Source organism: Salvelinus fontinalis, chromosome 3 (assembly GCF_029448725.1).
Source record: "Salvelinus fontinalis isolate EN_2023a chromosome 3, ASM2944872v1, whole genome shotgun sequence".
NCBI classification, from domain to species: Eukaryota; Metazoa; Chordata; class Actinopteri; order Salmoniformes; family Salmonidae; genus Salvelinus; species Salvelinus fontinalis.
This window is the reverse complement of record NC_074667.1, coordinates 46,233,746-46,251,127: the sequence shown is the minus strand read 5'-3', so window position 1 is coordinate 46,251,127 and position 17,382 is coordinate 46,233,746. Positions and strand designations below refer to the sequence as shown.

General features: G+C 40.1%; 1 protein-coding gene across 2 annotated transcripts in view; it reads left to right on the top strand.

The window, feature by feature from the left end:
- The first annotated feature begins 653 nt into the window (after nucleotides 1–653).
- LOC129850733 (rap1 GTPase-activating protein 1-like) overlaps nucleotides 654–17,382 on the top strand; it is a 134,199-nt gene continuing 117,470 nt past the window's right edge. Inside the window, exon 1 of one of the 2 annotated variants that reach the window (XM_055917033.1) lies at nucleotides 654–988. The gene's annotated coding sequence lies outside the window, so the exon portion shown is untranslated. The remainder of the gene's footprint in view (nucleotides 989–17,382) is intronic. The other variant, XM_055917038.1, reaches the window with a different exon arrangement.

The window sequence follows — 17,382 nt, the reverse complement described above, 5'->3', positions numbered from 1 at the left end:
TTCTCAACTCCGGTCCTCGAGTACCCCAAAAAACACACATTTTTGCTGTAGCCCCGGATAAAAATAGCTGATTCAGCTCATTGAGAGCCTGATGATTACTTGAAGTTTAATCAGGTGTGCTTGTACGAGGCTACAATAAAAATCTGTCCTGTTGAAGGTACTCTAGGAGGGGAGTTGGGAAATACAGTTGGGAGTATACACATGATGAGACATATTCCTCACCTACTGAATAGGGAATAGAAGTCAGATCAAAACAGTGCCAGTATCCCCATGGGCCAATGGGTGAGTCAGACTGCTGGCCGAGGCTGTTCAGGAAAGTATGGAAACAGTGCAGCCTTCTAAATGGAAAATAAGAATGTTATCTGTCCCTTCCTACTGCTATTCTGTCAAGGAGAATAATAACGATTATCCTGTGTCCTCATAAACATAATAACTAATAAATCTATCAAAATAGATGTTTTATTTTCAAAAGTGAGAAAACATTAAAAGGCTTAAATTTACAGACACATTAAATCTTCCACAGCAGTGAATGTTGGTCAATGATTGGACAAAAAAAACAGATTTTTTTTTAAATAATAGAATATGATGGTCTTCATTATTCCATTGTGATGTAATTGTTTAGCTGCCTGGGGTTACTATTTGACGTGTATCGAACACTAGGTATTGAGGGGTCTGTGGGGATTGGTCCTGTGACATTTTAGGAAAAAGAGTGCTCAGTGTAGCAGATCTGCGCTGATACGTCGAGAGCGGATTGTTCGAACATCACACTGCTCTGTTCTCAGGCTTTCTGAATGGGGAGAACGGGCACAATTAAACATTGCAAGCTACCCTACCCAGACGATTGAGACGTGAAGAAACATCGATGAACTGCTCGTATTTTAAAGGAATGCAAGCATCCTTCCTTCAACGAGTTCAAGTGTATTGTGGTTAGTCGCGCGCCAGCATCCAGGACCCGATTCAGCAATAGAGGCACGGGCTCCACTAAAAGGTAAGATACCGTAATTCTTTAGAGAAGAAGAGTCGGTACGTTGTATTTTCACCATATTATGGTTGTAGTATTTTTTTTCTTTCTCTGATTATCGAGTCCCGTAAAGCGCAAGGTTCGACCATCTTATTTGCCTTCTATAGTATGCTTAAATTAGGTTAGATCTGGCTAAACAACGGCAATAGTCAAGTCACTGATCATAACGTGCTCTGTTGATGTACATAGTAGCACGCTATATCTTGCTCACTTCTCGGGTTGTAGTAACTAGAGAGCAGTCCAGTCTTTTTTTATTGAGCGCCTCTTCACCTGCAACAGGAGTGGTAACTCCTTTATTTTTGATGTAGCAGTCTACACAGTTTCATACCTGGTTTCAAGTTGTATAAATTATTTCCCTCTATGAGTCCTAATGAAACTGAAAAGTTTATATATTTGTATGTAGGAATTTGGCCTCTAGTTACCTCTAGTTATATACCTATTACCTTACTATGATGACAACTACAGTAGAGAAATACATTTTATTTTATTTCCAAATATCCCTACAAGGCCCGATCCAGAACAAGGATAAAGGCTTCCTTCCCAGTTACATTCAACCCATTTCAAAACCCTTTGGGTTTAGGTCAGCGGTATCAAAGTGATTTTTTTTGGGGTCTCTCTATGTTCATGAATGCACATTGGCAAAACATGACCACAGGAAATAAAGCTTTATTCGAACATACCCATAGTAGCTCACTTGGTGGTGTAGAATCAGATGGTAGGCTACTGTATGCACATTAAGCCTTGGATGAGTTAAGACAATGGATTCACATAAAAGTGAACAACAACATGGGGATGCTCAGTAACAATTGAATATCACCTCATAGTTACTGTGTACATTACATGCAATCCAATGCATTTTGTCCATGGTCACTACTGGCTCATTGCCTAAACAAATAAACACTTTAAGGTAGACTTTGATTAGAGTTGATGAAAATCCTAGAGGGTTAACACTAATAAAATGAGATATGCCATGAACCAGATACATCCCACTACGTTTGTGACTACATTTCCCATTTGAGTCTTATGTACCATTTCCAAGATTGTCTTTTGTACATTTTATAAAAGTACAGACTCAGAGCTTCAAAATGGTATATCATACACTGCAGTTGGGGGAAAACATGGGAATGTTATGCTTATTTGAAATGTGATAAACTTGTTATTCCACTTTGTAGACAAGTACCAGAAAATCCCCTTGAAAGTTTTTCACAATCGAGAGCTCTTTTTTGAGTACGCCCATTCAGCATCATTCACACCCTCTTAAGCCTTAACCCCACCCGTCTCTTTAAGTATTCACTGTGAGTGAAGGTAGTGTAGTAAACAAGCAGTGAAAGTAGTAGCCGACAATAAATAACATCTCCAGGTAAAAATACACTATCTAGTCCTATATCCTAACATGTTGTTCTTCACATTGTCTCTGGTAAACACATTATATATAAAATCAAATCAAACTACATCCCAGACACATCTAGCTAAGGGGATGCGTCTATTGTCTAGACCTGTTCACATGTTCATAAAGCATGTGATGGCCATAATCACCCCCAGACACACCTGGCTAAATTTATGGTTCATGGAGCCTAATCATCTGGCTAATGTAGCAAGCCAGCAACCCATACAGTTTGTCATACACTTAGCTAGCTAGGCAACATGCATGAAATGATGCATTATTAATCTGCAGGTAAAGCTAACCAACAGTAGGCTTCAACTAGCAATGCAAATGGATTTCTGACAAAATGATATACAATTTATAACGTTAGCTGGCGTTAGATACCAAGCAACTCACGCTAGCTAGCTACGTTTCATGTTGGCTAGCTAACGTTAGCTAGCTAGCTAACAGAAGGCTTTAACTAGCAATGCAAATGACTTTATAACAACATGAGATACAAATAATATCTGTACATGAAGCTAACTTTAGACTCTTACTTGTCCAAATACATGGATGCATGCTTCACAGCAGACTGGAATTCCTTTGATTAAGTAAAAGGCCCTATGTCATTTGCGTTTCGTCTGCTCAGCTCTCTTGGGACGTTATATCATATCAATCCAGTTCACAATGACAATGTTCAATATTTCAAGAATCATACATTTTTTGTTTGTCTCCATCATGGATGTCATGTTTGCCCTTTGCTTGTAAATGTAATCCAGTGAGAGTTGTTTTACACAAGAGCCCACTGGGCACACACTGGTTGAATCAACATTGTTTCTACATAATTTCAATAAAATGAAGTTCCCTTACGAAAAATGATTGCAGTCACAGTGCAGTATAACTGCAGTACACTGCAGTATAACTGCAGTTAGAGTGCAGTATAACTGCAGAATGCAGCAAATACTGTGTCCAAAATAACAGTTTAATAAAAATGGACAACTGCAAACGTGTTGCTACAGCTATGAACAACATTGCTGCCGTAACTGCCGCTATCGAGAAAAAATAAGAACATGTGATATTTCATTGTCGTTATGGGGTATTGTGTGTAGATTAAATATAAATAATTGTATCAATTTTAGAATAAGGCTGTAACGTAACAAAATGTGAAAAAAGTCAAGGGGTCTGAATACTTTCCGAATGCACTGTATCTCTTGTTGGCCTATCCCCCTGTACTGGTACAAATCTACTACTCACACCACTCTACTTCTCCCTCCCCCTTGAGCCTTCTTCTACTTTCTTCACTGCCTCAGCATACTACAACTTCTGCACTACTCAAACCATGGAAACCTCAACCTGCCTCTCTCACACCGGACATTTCTGATCCCCAGACCCATGGGCACTCCTGCAATTAACACATACCACTACTTTCCTCAATGCTACACATTCCTTTGTCTCATGCCCTTCTGCACACTTCTTACACCTAGGAATCTCCCTCCTACACACTGCTGCCACATGCCCATAAGCTTGACACCTGTAACAATGTAATATATTCGGCACAAAAGCTTGCTCAACATCAAAAGCTTGGTCAAAATCAAAACTCAAAAGAACAGACAACGACTCTTCTGTTTCACCACTCATGCCACCCTGTCTGCGTTGCACCAAATGACGAGCATCACAAACACTGTGAATCTTCCTCTTCAGTTGGTCAACTTTCACATTTACCACTACCCCAGTAATCACTCCTTTCAATGGCACCCTTTTTTTGAGAGCAAAACAATTCACATGTCTTGTTCCCATTTGTTTAACATGGAGCACCTGCTCCCTCTTACCAGGAGAAGCACAAACAATTATCACCAGACCACTTCTGGTTACCTTCACCGATTCCACAGCATCCAAATCAGTTTTCACCCACCCTGAAACCACAAATGGCTTTTTTCCTAAAAAGTCACTCCTACCATAAGAGACTCATCTTTATCCTGACCCTTGGTGCAAGCCTCGGACTCCGAGACCTTCACCACACCTACCCCCTCCAGTACATCGCCCTCACTCACAAATGTAATGGCAAAATGTAGATTTCCCCCTAAATAGACATACCCAAAAGTAACTGCTATTCATGTGTAATTACATGATTCTGACATGCAAAAACTTGGTATATTTGGAAAGAAGACATCTGCGAGATTATGAGGAAATTATCAGAAGATAGTTATGAGTTACATAGTTCAGAATACACAAGATCAAGGACACACAAATTATAGTTTTTTTGTTTTGAATGTCATCTTTCATTGACAAGCTATAAGTGAATGACTAGAGCTGGAAACAAATCAGATGGCTTCCACAACATGTGAACAATATCAGATACAAAATGTGATTGATAGACCTAACAACTAGATGTTTTTGTAAGTGGTGGTCACAGGACGTTTCCAAGTGTCCCTAAGCCTCTCCAAAGTGGCATATGTCTGTAAATAAAATAATAAAACATGTGTATTAGTCACATGCGCCGAATAGAACAGGTAGACCTTACAGTGAAATGCTTACTTACGAGCCCCTAACCGGCAGTGCAGTTTTAAAAAATACGGATAAGAATAAGAGATAAAAGTAACAAGTAATTAAAGAGCAGTAGTAAAAAATAACTATATATACAGGTGGGTGCCGGTACAGAGTCAATGTGCGGGGGCACCGGTTAGTTGAGGTAGTATGTACATGTAGGTAGAGTTAATTAAAGTGACTATGCATAGATGACAACAGAGAGTGGCAGTGGTGTGGAGATGGGGGGGGGGGGGGGGCAATGCGAATAGTCTGGGTAGCAATTTGACTAGATGTTCAGGAGTCTTATGGCTTGGGGGTAGAAGCTGTTTAGAAGCCTCTTGGACCTAGACTTGGCGCTCCGGTACCGCTTGCCGCGTGGGAGCAGGGAGAACAACCTATGACTAATGTGGCTGGAGTCTTTGACAATATTTCCTGGATGGCAGGATGTACTGGGCTTTCGCACTACCCGCTGTAGTGCCTTGCGGTCGGAGGCCGAGCAGTTGCCATACCAGGCAGTGATGCAGCCAGTCAGGATGCTCTCGATGGTGCAGGTGTAGAACCTTTTGAGGATCTGAGGACCCATGCCAAATCTTTTCAGTCTTCTGAGGGGGAATAGGTTTTGTCGTGCCCGCTTCACGACTGTCATGGTGTGCTTAGACCATGTTAGTTTGTTGATGATGTGGACACCAAGGAACTTGAAGCTCTCATCCTGCTCCACTGCAGCCCTGTCGATGAGAATGGGAGCATGCCCGGTCCTCTTTTTCCTGTAGTCCACAAGCATCTCCTTTGTCTTGACCACGTTGAGGGAGCGGTTATTGTCCTGGCACCACACGGCCAGGTCTCTGACCTCCTCCCTATAGGCTGGTTCGTTGTTGTCGGTGATCAGGCCTACCACTGTTGTGTCATCAGCAAATTTAATGATGGTGTTGGAGTCGTGCCTGGCCGTGCAGTCATGAGTGAACAGGGAGTACAGGAGGGGGCTGAGCACGCACCCCTGAGGGGCGGAGGTGTTGTTACCTACCCTTACCACCTGCGGGCGGCCCGTCAGGAAGTCCAGGATCCAGTTGCAGAGGGAGGTGTTTAGTCCCAGGGTCCTTAACTTATTGATGAGCTTTGATGGCACTTTGGTGTTGAACGCTGAGCTGTAGTCAATGAATAGCATTCTCACATAGGTGTTCCTTTTGTCCAGGTGGGAAAGGGCAGTCTGCATGGCAATAGAGATTGCATCATCTGTGGATCTGTTAGGGCGGTATGCAAATTGGAGTGGGTCTAGGGTTTCTGGGATGATGGTGTTGATGTGAGCCATGACCAGCCTTTCAAAGCACTTCATGGCTACAGACGTGAGTGCTACGGGTCGGTAGTCATTCAGGCAGGTTACCTTAGTGTTCTTGGGCACAGGCACTATGGTGGTCTGCTTGAAACATGTTGGTATTATTGACTCGGACAGGGAGAGGTTGAAAATGTCAGTGAAGACACTTGCCTATTCAACTGGCTTATATTTATCGATATACATGCACTTCATACACCTTCCACTAGATGTCAACAGGCAGTGGAAGGTGGAATGGGGTGTCTAGCTTGATCTGAGGTCGAACAAGAGCTTTTGGAGTGGCGGGTCAGTAATTTCCTTTCTCTTCCAAGGTGCGCGAAGCACCTCGATATTGTCTTCTGATAAGCGTTTGGTTTACACGGTGAATATCTCCGGCTCTGATTTTATTTGATACATGTGATAATAATATCGTAAAGTATGTTTTTTCAACCGAGTTTTATCAGATTATTCAACGTTTATTGGGACTTTTGGAGTTTTCCGTTCTTTGCGCCAGGAGAAAATGGGAACGTCATCAACATTGGCTAGCATTGTGGCGCGAATTCGACAGAAGAAAAGGACATTCTAAAACCAAACAACGATTTATTCTGGACCAAGGACTCCTTGTACAAGATTCTGATGGAAGCTCAGCAAAAGTAAGAACAATTTATGATGTTATTTCGTATTTCTGTGGAAAATGTTGATTCCTATTCTCTGCGGGGAGTAAATTGTGTTGTGTGTTTGGCTACTGTAGTGAGCTAATAGAAATATATATTGTGTTTTCGCTGTAAAATATTGTTCACAAAACATATATTGTGAATCCAGCCAAATATTGGCTGGATTCACAAGATGTTTATCTTTCATTTGCTGTACACCATGTATTTTTCATAAATGTTTTATGATGAGTATTTAGGTATTTCACGTTGCTCTCTGTAATTATTCTGGCTGCTTCGGTGCTATTTGTGATGGTAGCTGCAATGTGAAACATTTTTCGAACAAAACATAAATGTATTGCATAACATGTTATAAGACTGTCATCTGATGAAGTTGTTTCTTGGTTAGTGACTAATTATATCTCTATTTGGTCGGTTTTGTGATAGCTACCTATGCGGTAGAAACATGGTGAAAATATGAGGTTGAGTCTTTGGCTATTGTGGTTAGCTAATAGAAATACATATTGTGTTTTCGCTGTAAAACATTTAAAAAATTGGAAATGACGGCTGGATTCAGAAGATGTTTATCTTTCATTTGCTGTATTGGACTTGTGATTTCATGAAAATTATATTATATGATATCCCTGTCCCGTTAGGCTAGGCTATGCTAGTCAGCTTTTTTGATGAGGAGGATCCCGGATCCGGGATGGGTATTAAGTAAAGGACATCTTCTTGTCAATAGGGGGAGCTGTTAGCACTTTGTAATAATGACGTTCCCAAATTAAACTGCCTCGTACTCAATTCTTGCTCGTACAATATGCATATTATTATTACTATTGGATAGAAAACACTCTCTAGTTTCTAAAACCGTTTGAATTATATCTATGAGTGAAACAGAACTGGAGCAATTTTCCTATGTGTATGTGAGAATGCTGAATTTCGCAAGCTGCTCTGAGACCTGTGTATAAATCTGCCTGTCTTCTATTGGTTGAGATGCACTGCATACGCCCTCCCCTGGATGTTAGCGAATAGGGAGACTTGAAATGGAGTCTCTACGTAGATCTCAAAGGTTATAAATCACTTGGCAAAGAAGTGTCTGTTCTTTTCCCTCTTCGCTCTGACGCACTGAGGACCTTGGCATATTGTACTAGAACCATCGGTTATAGATCTTAGACATTTCCGGCTGTGTTTTTATTCGATATAGGCTTTAAAGACATCATAATCTTGTTATTTTAAACCGAATTATATCAGTTTATGTCAGTATATTGCGATTTTCGGGTATTTCATTTCCTGGCGTTCTAGGGGGTTGGGTATCTCTCTCTCACATGCTAATGTTTACTGCTAATTGCAACGTTGAAGAGGACGTTATAAAACCTAGCAACGATTCTTTTGGACAAAGGACACCTTTCCCAAGATTCTGATGAGAGTTCATCAAAAAGTAAGAACTATTTATGCTGATAATTCGTTGTTCTGTTGAAAAATGTCAAATACATCAGCCGCCATTAATTGCAGTGCAGCCTCGCTTTATCGCACGCTGTATTTTGAAGTAACGTTAATTTTAAAAATGTAACCCAGCGATTGCATTAAGAACTAATTTGTCTTTCAATTGCTGTCCAACCTGTATTTTTTAGTCAAGTTTTGGAATAGTTACTGATTAGAATAGGTGCCTCTCCAAAGATTTCTCCTGACATTTTCTGGGCAGCTTTGCTACTTTTCTCATTCTATAACCATGATTTGTGGCGCTAAATATGCACATTTTCGAACAAACTCTATATGCATTGTGTAATATGATGTTATAGGACTGTCATCTGAAGAATTCTGAGAAGGTTAGTGAAAAAATTAATATATTTTGGTGGTTTATACGTTATCGCTATTTTTGTCTTGAATCAATGCTGTTGTGATGTTTGCTATTGTGGTAAGCTAATATAACGCTATATTGTGTTTTCGCTGTGAAACACTTAGAAAATCTGAAATATTGTCTGGATTCACAAGATCTGTGTCTTTCATTTGCTGTACGCTGTGTATTTTTAAGAAATGTTTTATGATGAGTAATTAGCTAATACACGATGGTCTCTGTAGTTATTCTAGTTGCTTTGGTGAGAGTTGTGATGGTGCCTGCAATGGTAAACTATGATTTATACCTGAAATATGCAAATTTTTCTAACAAAACATATTTATTGTATAGCATATGTTATCAGACTGTCATCTGATGGAAGTGTTTCTTGGTTAGTGGCTATTTATATCTTTATTTGGTCGAATTTGTAATAGCTACTGATGCAGTAAGAAAAGGGTGGAGTAAAAAAAGTGGCGTCTTTTGCTAACGTGGTTAGCTAATAGATTTACATATTGTGTCTTCCCTGTAAAACATTTTAAAAATCAGAAATGACGGCTGGATTCACAAGATGTGTATCTTTCATTTGGTGTCTTGGACTTGTGATTTCATGAACATTTTATTATATGATATCCCTGTGGCTTTAGGCTAGGCTATGCTAGTCAGCTTTTTTGATGGGGGGGTCCCGGATCCGGGTTTGTGACTCGTTAGAGGTTAATAGGCACAGTGGGAACAACATGCCCTATACACTTCCTGAAGAACTCAATGTTATTATCCAAGGCTACCCGGAACATATCCCAGTCTGTGTGATAAAAACAATCTTGAAGCATGGAATCCGATTGGTCAGACCAGCGTTGAATAGACCTTAGCATGGGTACTTCCTGTTTGAGTTTCTGCCTATAGGAAGGGAGGAGCAAAATGGAGTCGTGATCTGATTTGCCGAAGGGAGGGAGGGAGAGGCCCTTGTAGGCATCCCAGAAGAGAGAATAGCAGTGGTCAAGTGTTTTCCCAGTGTGAGTACTACAGTCAATGTGTTGGTAGAACTCTGGTAGCATTTTCCTCAAATCTGCTTTGCTAAAATCCCCAGCTACAATAAATGCGACCTCAGGATATGTGGTTTCCAGTTTGCATAAAGTACAGTGTAGTTCCTTGAGAGCCGTCGTAGTATCGGCTTGAGGTTTAATATACACGGCTGTGCCTATAACCGAAGAGAATTCTCTTGGGAGGTAATACGGTCTGCATTTGATTGTGAGGTATTCTAGGTCAGTGAACGAAAGGACTTGCGTTTCTGTACGTTTCTGTACAATCACACCATGAGTGGTTAATCATGAAACATACACCGCCGCCCTTCTTCTTCCGGAGAATTCTTTATTCCTGTCTGCGCGATGTACTGAAAACCAAGCTGGCTTTATGGACAGGAACAGTATATCCGGAGGAGCCATGATTCCGTGAAACAGAGTATGTTACAGTCCTTGATGTCTTTCTGGAAGAAGATCCTCGCCCTGAGCTCGTCTACTTTATTGTCCAGAGACTGAACATTAGCGAGTAATATACTTTGAAGCGGTGGATGGTGTTTCCGTCTCCTGAGTCGGATTTGAAGTGCACTACGAATACCTCTTCTCCACCAGCGGCGTCTTGGAGCAGCCTCATTTCCCTGGGGGGTGAGAAAAAAAGATAAATGCGGGAAAGTCATATTTCTGGTCGTAATGCTGGTTACCGCCGCTCTGACATCCAGAAGTTATTTCCGGCTGTATGTAATAACACAAAAAACATTCTGGACTAATTGTGTAAGAAATGACACACAAAAAATAAAATACTGCAAATTTGCTTAGGAGCTAGAAGCAGAGCTGCTATGTCTGTCGGCGCCATCTTTAGAACCACTGTTTCTGCACACTGGATGTGCCTAAAAGTTATTGTTCACTATAAAACAAAATTTCTGCAACCCCAACCTCTCTCAAGCATTGTGGTGGTGTCGTGGGACATACAGGGGATACCAACCTAGGGATTAATTTGATACCCTCCATGTAGCTATAGCTCAAACACAGACCAAATCGAAGCTTACCTTGCAAGATGTTTGCTGTTTGGTGAAAACGTTGTGTAAAGTAAACATTTTGACTCTCGCGGCTGGTGATCAATAACGGTAGGTTACAGGAAGACAAATAAGATATCCTCATGATCTGTGGAGTCCCAGCTTTCGGTTTGTATCAACGCATTCCGTGTTTATTTCGTTTATGCTTCACAACGCTAACCAGCAGCCATCTTGAAATGAGGTCATTGGCTCGACCTACCCTTATAATTCATATGCCCATATATGGTAGTAAGTCATACCAAAGATTTGCAGGCACCAATCAATAGCCAAGATACTCTGCTTTTGCAGATAGGTGCTACCATTTTCATACCAAACTGAACTGAATTTAAAAAATATAATAGGGTCCCCAAATATGGGGACTTTACATTTGACATTTTATTATTATTATTAACAAACCATCTCCCTTTTTCCCGCCATTTTTAACCGATTCAAGCTCACAATCTTCCTCCCTCTCTCTATTCGACCTCCTCTGCCTCTCTTTTCCCCCCATTCCTCCTCCGTAGTATACGTCTCTTTATGATAATACTGTACTTCTGCTGACATAGACTGTATCTTGTTCTTGCCCTCTCAAGGGATTCATTTTTGTTACGGTTGTGTCACCCCCAAGGCGTCGTCCAACTCGGAACTGCGGCACCTCTTCACCCGCTTTTCAAATGTATCTCCTGTGAATTAGGAATGTCTATCTTACCAGATCCATCACATTTGACCACTCATATAGTGCATAATGCATAATGGACAATTTTGAAAGTTAAAGACCTCCACAAGTTTGTAATATTCCCCAGAAAAGCACTAATCTGGAAGCATTTTACATTTTAATCATTTAGCAGACACTCTTATCCAGAGCGACTTACATGAGCAATTAGGGTTAAATTCCTTGCTCAAGGGCACATCGATAGATTTTTCACCTAGTCGGCTTTGGATTCGGACCAGCGACATTTCAGAAACTGGCCGAACGCTCTTAACCACTAGACTACCTGCCCCCCCTCCAAACTTAGGCGCATTAGTAATACCTGTCCTATCCAGTGGTTTTATCTACAGATTGCTTATAACCTGGTGAGCAAGACTCTGACTCTTATCTGTTTGGTATATAATTGACAGTTGGACTCAGTGCTCCCCGCTCTGGAGGAGCCGGGGCAAGCAGGCAGACTATTTTCTGTCTCTCTCCACAGTTAGTTTGCCTTGTCGGCCTTATGTCTCAGCAGAAATCATAAACAAATGAACAGTTGATACAGTATGGGCTTGATTGCTTGTTAACTATTAACGTTTAAAAATTAATGCATTCTCTAGAAAATCATGGATTGAGATATTTTATATTGAGAGATTTTTTTTTCTATAGCCCAGCCTTTACATCACCATAGCATTCCCCTGTTGCTTATGACTGAGCTTGCATTGCCCCCTCCTCTCTGTGAGGAGAAAATGACAGCTGCTTGGATGCTATGGAGTGCAGAGTCCTAAAGCTATTTTCTGATTGTTTCCTTCTAGACTGACCTTATAAATGTAATGGGTCTCTACACTTCACAGGAATAAAACAGAAAAATACTATTATTTTGAGCTGCCAGTGTGGGAATCTACCGATGAGTGAATTTTGCAGCTGGCCAATGCTTGTAGTCCACTTTTGGCCTAGTTAAGTTTTTGGTTTGTTTTTGCAAATTCCACTTGATGATGTAAGCATGAGGCCTTGCCCTGGTGTAGTTCAGGGCCAGAGACTGTTGTCATTGGTGATGATGTCATCGTTGCTCTTGTTACCATAATAAGATGTTGTCATAACGTTCTTTGGCAAACTACAACGCTCCCTCCCTCCAGCAGTTTTCTATGCAATTAACTCAATTAAAGTCATCCAGATCTGCTGGCAAATATAAGGACACTTGGAGCCATCTGAGCATCCCTCATTAGTATCAGCCAGAACTGTTCCTGAAATAAGTCTGCCAATGAAGCAAATATATAAATTAAGATTTCATCTCCTTGAAGTATCCGGTTCATCTTTTGAAACACTCGAGCTGGCACCCATGCAGCCCTCTTTCTATATTCTGGAACATGTACTTCATCTTAGCCTGCACTCTTAAAAAAAAGGGGTTCTAACTGGAACCAAAAAGGGTTCTTCAAAGGGTTGTCCTATGGGGACAGCCGTTCTAGATAGACCCTTTTTTTCTAAGAGTGTGTGTTTATTCTTCTATGTAAAATGAAATTACAGTGAACTTATGATTAACCATAAAACATTGTGACCTACTCAACACTCTATGCAGATGCAGAATCTAGGTTCCTTACTGAGGGTGCACATACAGTATATAACCACTCAAGACAAAAATACAAAACACCTCCAAGAAATACCCATAGGTAGGCTCCTGCTTAAGTGGGTCAATTAATTGAGTTTGTTTTAAATGTGCTACCTCCAGGAAAGTCTAATAGTTTGGGACAAGGACACATTTATTTGACTGGGCCTTGTGGCTATGTGTCACGTTCCTGACCTGTTTTCCTTGTTTTTGTATGTGTTTAGTTGGTCAGGGCGTGAGTTGGGGTGGGCATTCTATGTTATGTGTTTCTATGTTGGGTTAAATGTGTTGCCTGATATGGTTCTCAATTAGGGGCAGGTGTTTGACGTTTCCTCTGATTGAGAACCATATTAAGGTAGGCTGTTCTCACTGTTTGTTTGTGGGTGATTGTTCCTGTGTCTGTGTCTGTTGCACCACACGGGACTGTTTCGTTTGTTTGTTCGTTTGGCTAGTCTTACCTGTTCGTGCGTTCTTCGTGTCTATGTAAGTTCTCAAGTTCAGGTCTGTCTACGTCGTTTTGTTGTTTTGTTTCTATTCAAGTGTTCTTCGTATGTTCGTCTTTGCTTTAATAAATATTCATTATGTCATCATACAACGCTGCGTTTTGGTCCGACCCTTACTCCTTCTCCTCATCCGAGGAGGAGGAATTAGACAGCCGTTACACTATGAGTATATTTTAAGCAGAGGTGTCTGAGAACAGCGGCGTTACACAGTGCTTGCTGAAGGACCAAATTCAGTAAGCAAACGGCATCTCTCCTTGCAGGTGTCAGAGTTTTCCTCCAGCCGTGCGACATCTGTGCCTCAGACTCAGATTCCTAACAGTAACTGAATGATAATAAAAAAAAACTGGGAAACACTCCAAGTCCCAATGTCCTTCAAAAGCTGTTTGTTTCACATTAATCTATTTTCTCAAATTTTCTGGATATGACCGAATTAGTATTTTTTAGATTTTCTTTTGTGACTCTGAAGGCAAGCCTGCAAATGTCATTACATAGTGACCTACTGTAATAGAGTTACACGAAAGTGAATGACTGGGATGTTACTAAAAGATCGTTTCTTATCCCTGGGGTGTCGATCAAATTAATGCTGTAATCAGTGAAGGACTAAAAACAATGTTTTTGAGTAAGAACGGAATGACTCATTTCTGGAGCTACACTACCCAAAGAGCTGTCACCATAACAAAATATGTTGATTGCCTTATCTTTTGACAATTCCAAAAAGGGTTGCTTGTAAGATAGAGGGGCATAGCTATATAAAGATGTATTTGATGGATGGAGTGCCAGAAGGCACGTAGGGCTAGCATCATGAGCATCCTTTCCTCATGACGCAGTATTTGCCCCCTCGATTATGGGATGTATGCACCAATGAGTCTCTGTCTGTCTGAGTTGGTTCCTGATGGATTTTTAAATTTACATACACTGCATGCATAAGTAAGAAAAGTCCATTTGCGATTCCCTGTTAATCTGTGGATATTGTTTCTCTTAGGTTAAATAAATCATGTACGTTTTGCTTTTTGTTTTCTATGCAGACATTGAAATTGAGCATGTACTGTATGAAAGCAATCATGATACTACAAAAAAAGTGTGATGAAAACTCAGGACCTGACTGACTGTTTAACAGTATATTAACATGAATACTTTTTTTTAACAATCTGTCAGTTGTTAGTAATGTTGTTGGCAGTTTAAATAGTTTTATATCCCTTCTGAATTTTACTCTCTATTCACCCATTATGTTCAACACCCCAGTTGAACACTCCAACACTAATATCTCCAGTTGGTCAGTGTAGCTATATGGACTATATTTGTTCTAGATTGGGTATCCAACAGCAGCATCTAGGGTGGTAAAGGGTCGGAAACCTTCCGGGAAATTTACGGATATTTTCTGGACATTTTCCATGGGAGGTTAAGTCCTGGAATTTGGGGAATTTTGCTTAAATTCATCAAAAACGTTAGCTTATAAATGTGAACCTTTTTTGTGGGATACACATAAGGCAATTTTAGGTCTTGTGGCATATTTTGGTTAAACTATCCCCAATTCAATGGAATTGCAACCCTCTGCATGCACAGTGCATTCTTCCATCACAGCTGATTCTCATGATCTTGCACTCTAATGAGATGCTATTGAGCCCACACTACTACACTGTCTGAGCCAAGGACTACATGCTTTCTGGTAAGTTTTGATCACGATACTGGGTGGGGTGAATATATTTTATATGACATACATGATTTATTGTTAACTAGTAAATAGTAGCCTACAACAAAGTGTGTTTAAATCATTTCTAACTTTTCTGCTAGTTAGTTTTTGCTACCATGTGGGTTTTAGCTTGCTTGAGCCTGCAAACTGTGGAGTGTAAATTCTCCTGTTCCATACATGTTATTTGAAACATTTAACTTACAAAGGAGTTCTTTAATCTAACAGCTTAACTATTTATCTGTATATGGAATTGTATTTGTTATTTTTTTTACACATTTTTTCTAATATTTACAGGAAAATGCCACAGGCACTATCTGATGTGTGGAGACATTTCACTGCAGCTAATGTAGAAGGAAAAGCTGTGTACATTTGCAAATAATGTGCCAAATCATATGTGAAGAATGCAACAAACATGCAGAATCATCTGGCCAAGTGCATAAAGTTCTGTCAGCGCTCATGTAACAGTATAACTTTAAACCGTCCCCTCGCCCCGACACGGGCGCGAACCAGGGACCCTCTGCACACATCAACAACAGTCACCCACGAAGCAAGCATGAGAAAACGAAACGAAAATTAACAAAAAAAGCTAAATAAAGGAAACCAGTGGCTTTTAACCAGCGGTTAATGATCTTTCTATTGATTCCTTTAGCGTGTCTCCTGCTGGTGCTGAGGGGGGATCGATGGCTTTTTTACACAGTGGGAAATCCATTGTATCCCTGCACTCCATTGAAACAGAAATGTAACACATAGGTTTAATTCCATGGCAAATTGGCTTGTCCACCGTGATGGACTCATCCATCTGTTCTCAGCAACAGCGCTGCAGGGACCAGTGTCATTGGCCACAGGTAAATGACTGACTGCTCACACTCTTGATTGTGCCTTTTTTAAGAGGAAGGTGGCTTCATGTGTGGTGCAACTAATGCCTTTGATATATAATGGTAAGTTATAGTACTGTTTTATGTGTTTATGTATATATTTTGAATGGTTTTGGGGTTATCGTCAGATGTTAAGGTCCTGTTATGAAAATCAATAAAACAGAATTTTCTCAGCCTTGCACGGGTGCAAAGTTGACCTGAGAGAATTTGTCAGTTTGGCCCTAGATTGAAGATCTCAGCGGTTGCACTTTTGCATGCTTCAAATATAGCATTTTATTATTTTGCAGTGTATTATTACTACAATAACACTAGCATACAACTGATTCAGATGCTTAATGTACTCCATGTAAAAGGTAGTCCGTAATTTTAATTATGTTCTCAGTGTAACCCACACAGTGGCAGTGATATTTATTGTGATATTTAACACAGTGATATTTAAGTTGTATCTGTCATTTTTTTGTTGTTGACATCAATAAAGGTCCATTTAAAATGGAGTCAATAATACAATTAAATGTTGTGCAATATGCAGAGGATGCGGAAAACATTTATGAGAACATAAATATTCAACAGTAACAAGCTGATTTATTCTCATTTTGTATGTAAAATGAGTCCCTATTGTCACTGTAATGGTATTTGGAAAAGCAAGCTTAATTCATTCAAATACATCTGAGGATTCCATAATTGGTTCTCAAATTATTGTTGCTCTCTAGAGATTTCATGTTCAGAGATCATATATTGTAGCAAATATGGAGATGCATTTATGAAGGCCACTGTATTTCCTTTCTTTTTTTAGAATACTGATTTGGTGCGGAAAATATGTCAAAATAAAATAAAATTGTATTTGTCACATGCTTTGTAAACAACAGGTGTAGACTAACAGTGAAATGCTTACTCACGGGCCCTTCCCAACAATGCAGAGAGAAAGAAAATAGAGAAATAATAGAAAAGAAAAACACGTAATAATAAGTAATAATGAATACACAATGAGTAACGATAACTTGGCAATATACACGGGGTACCAGTACCGAGTCGATGTGCAGGTGTACGAGGTAATTGAAGTAGATATGTACATATAACTAGGAATAAATGTACACATAATAACCAGTAGCAGCAGCTTATGTGATCAGTCAAAAAAGTTAGTGCAAAAAGGGTCAATGCAGATAGTCTGGGTAGCTATTTGGTTAACTATTTAACTAACTATTTAGCAGTGTAATAGCTTGGGGTAAGAAAGGTGTTCAGGATCCTGTTGGTTCCGGAC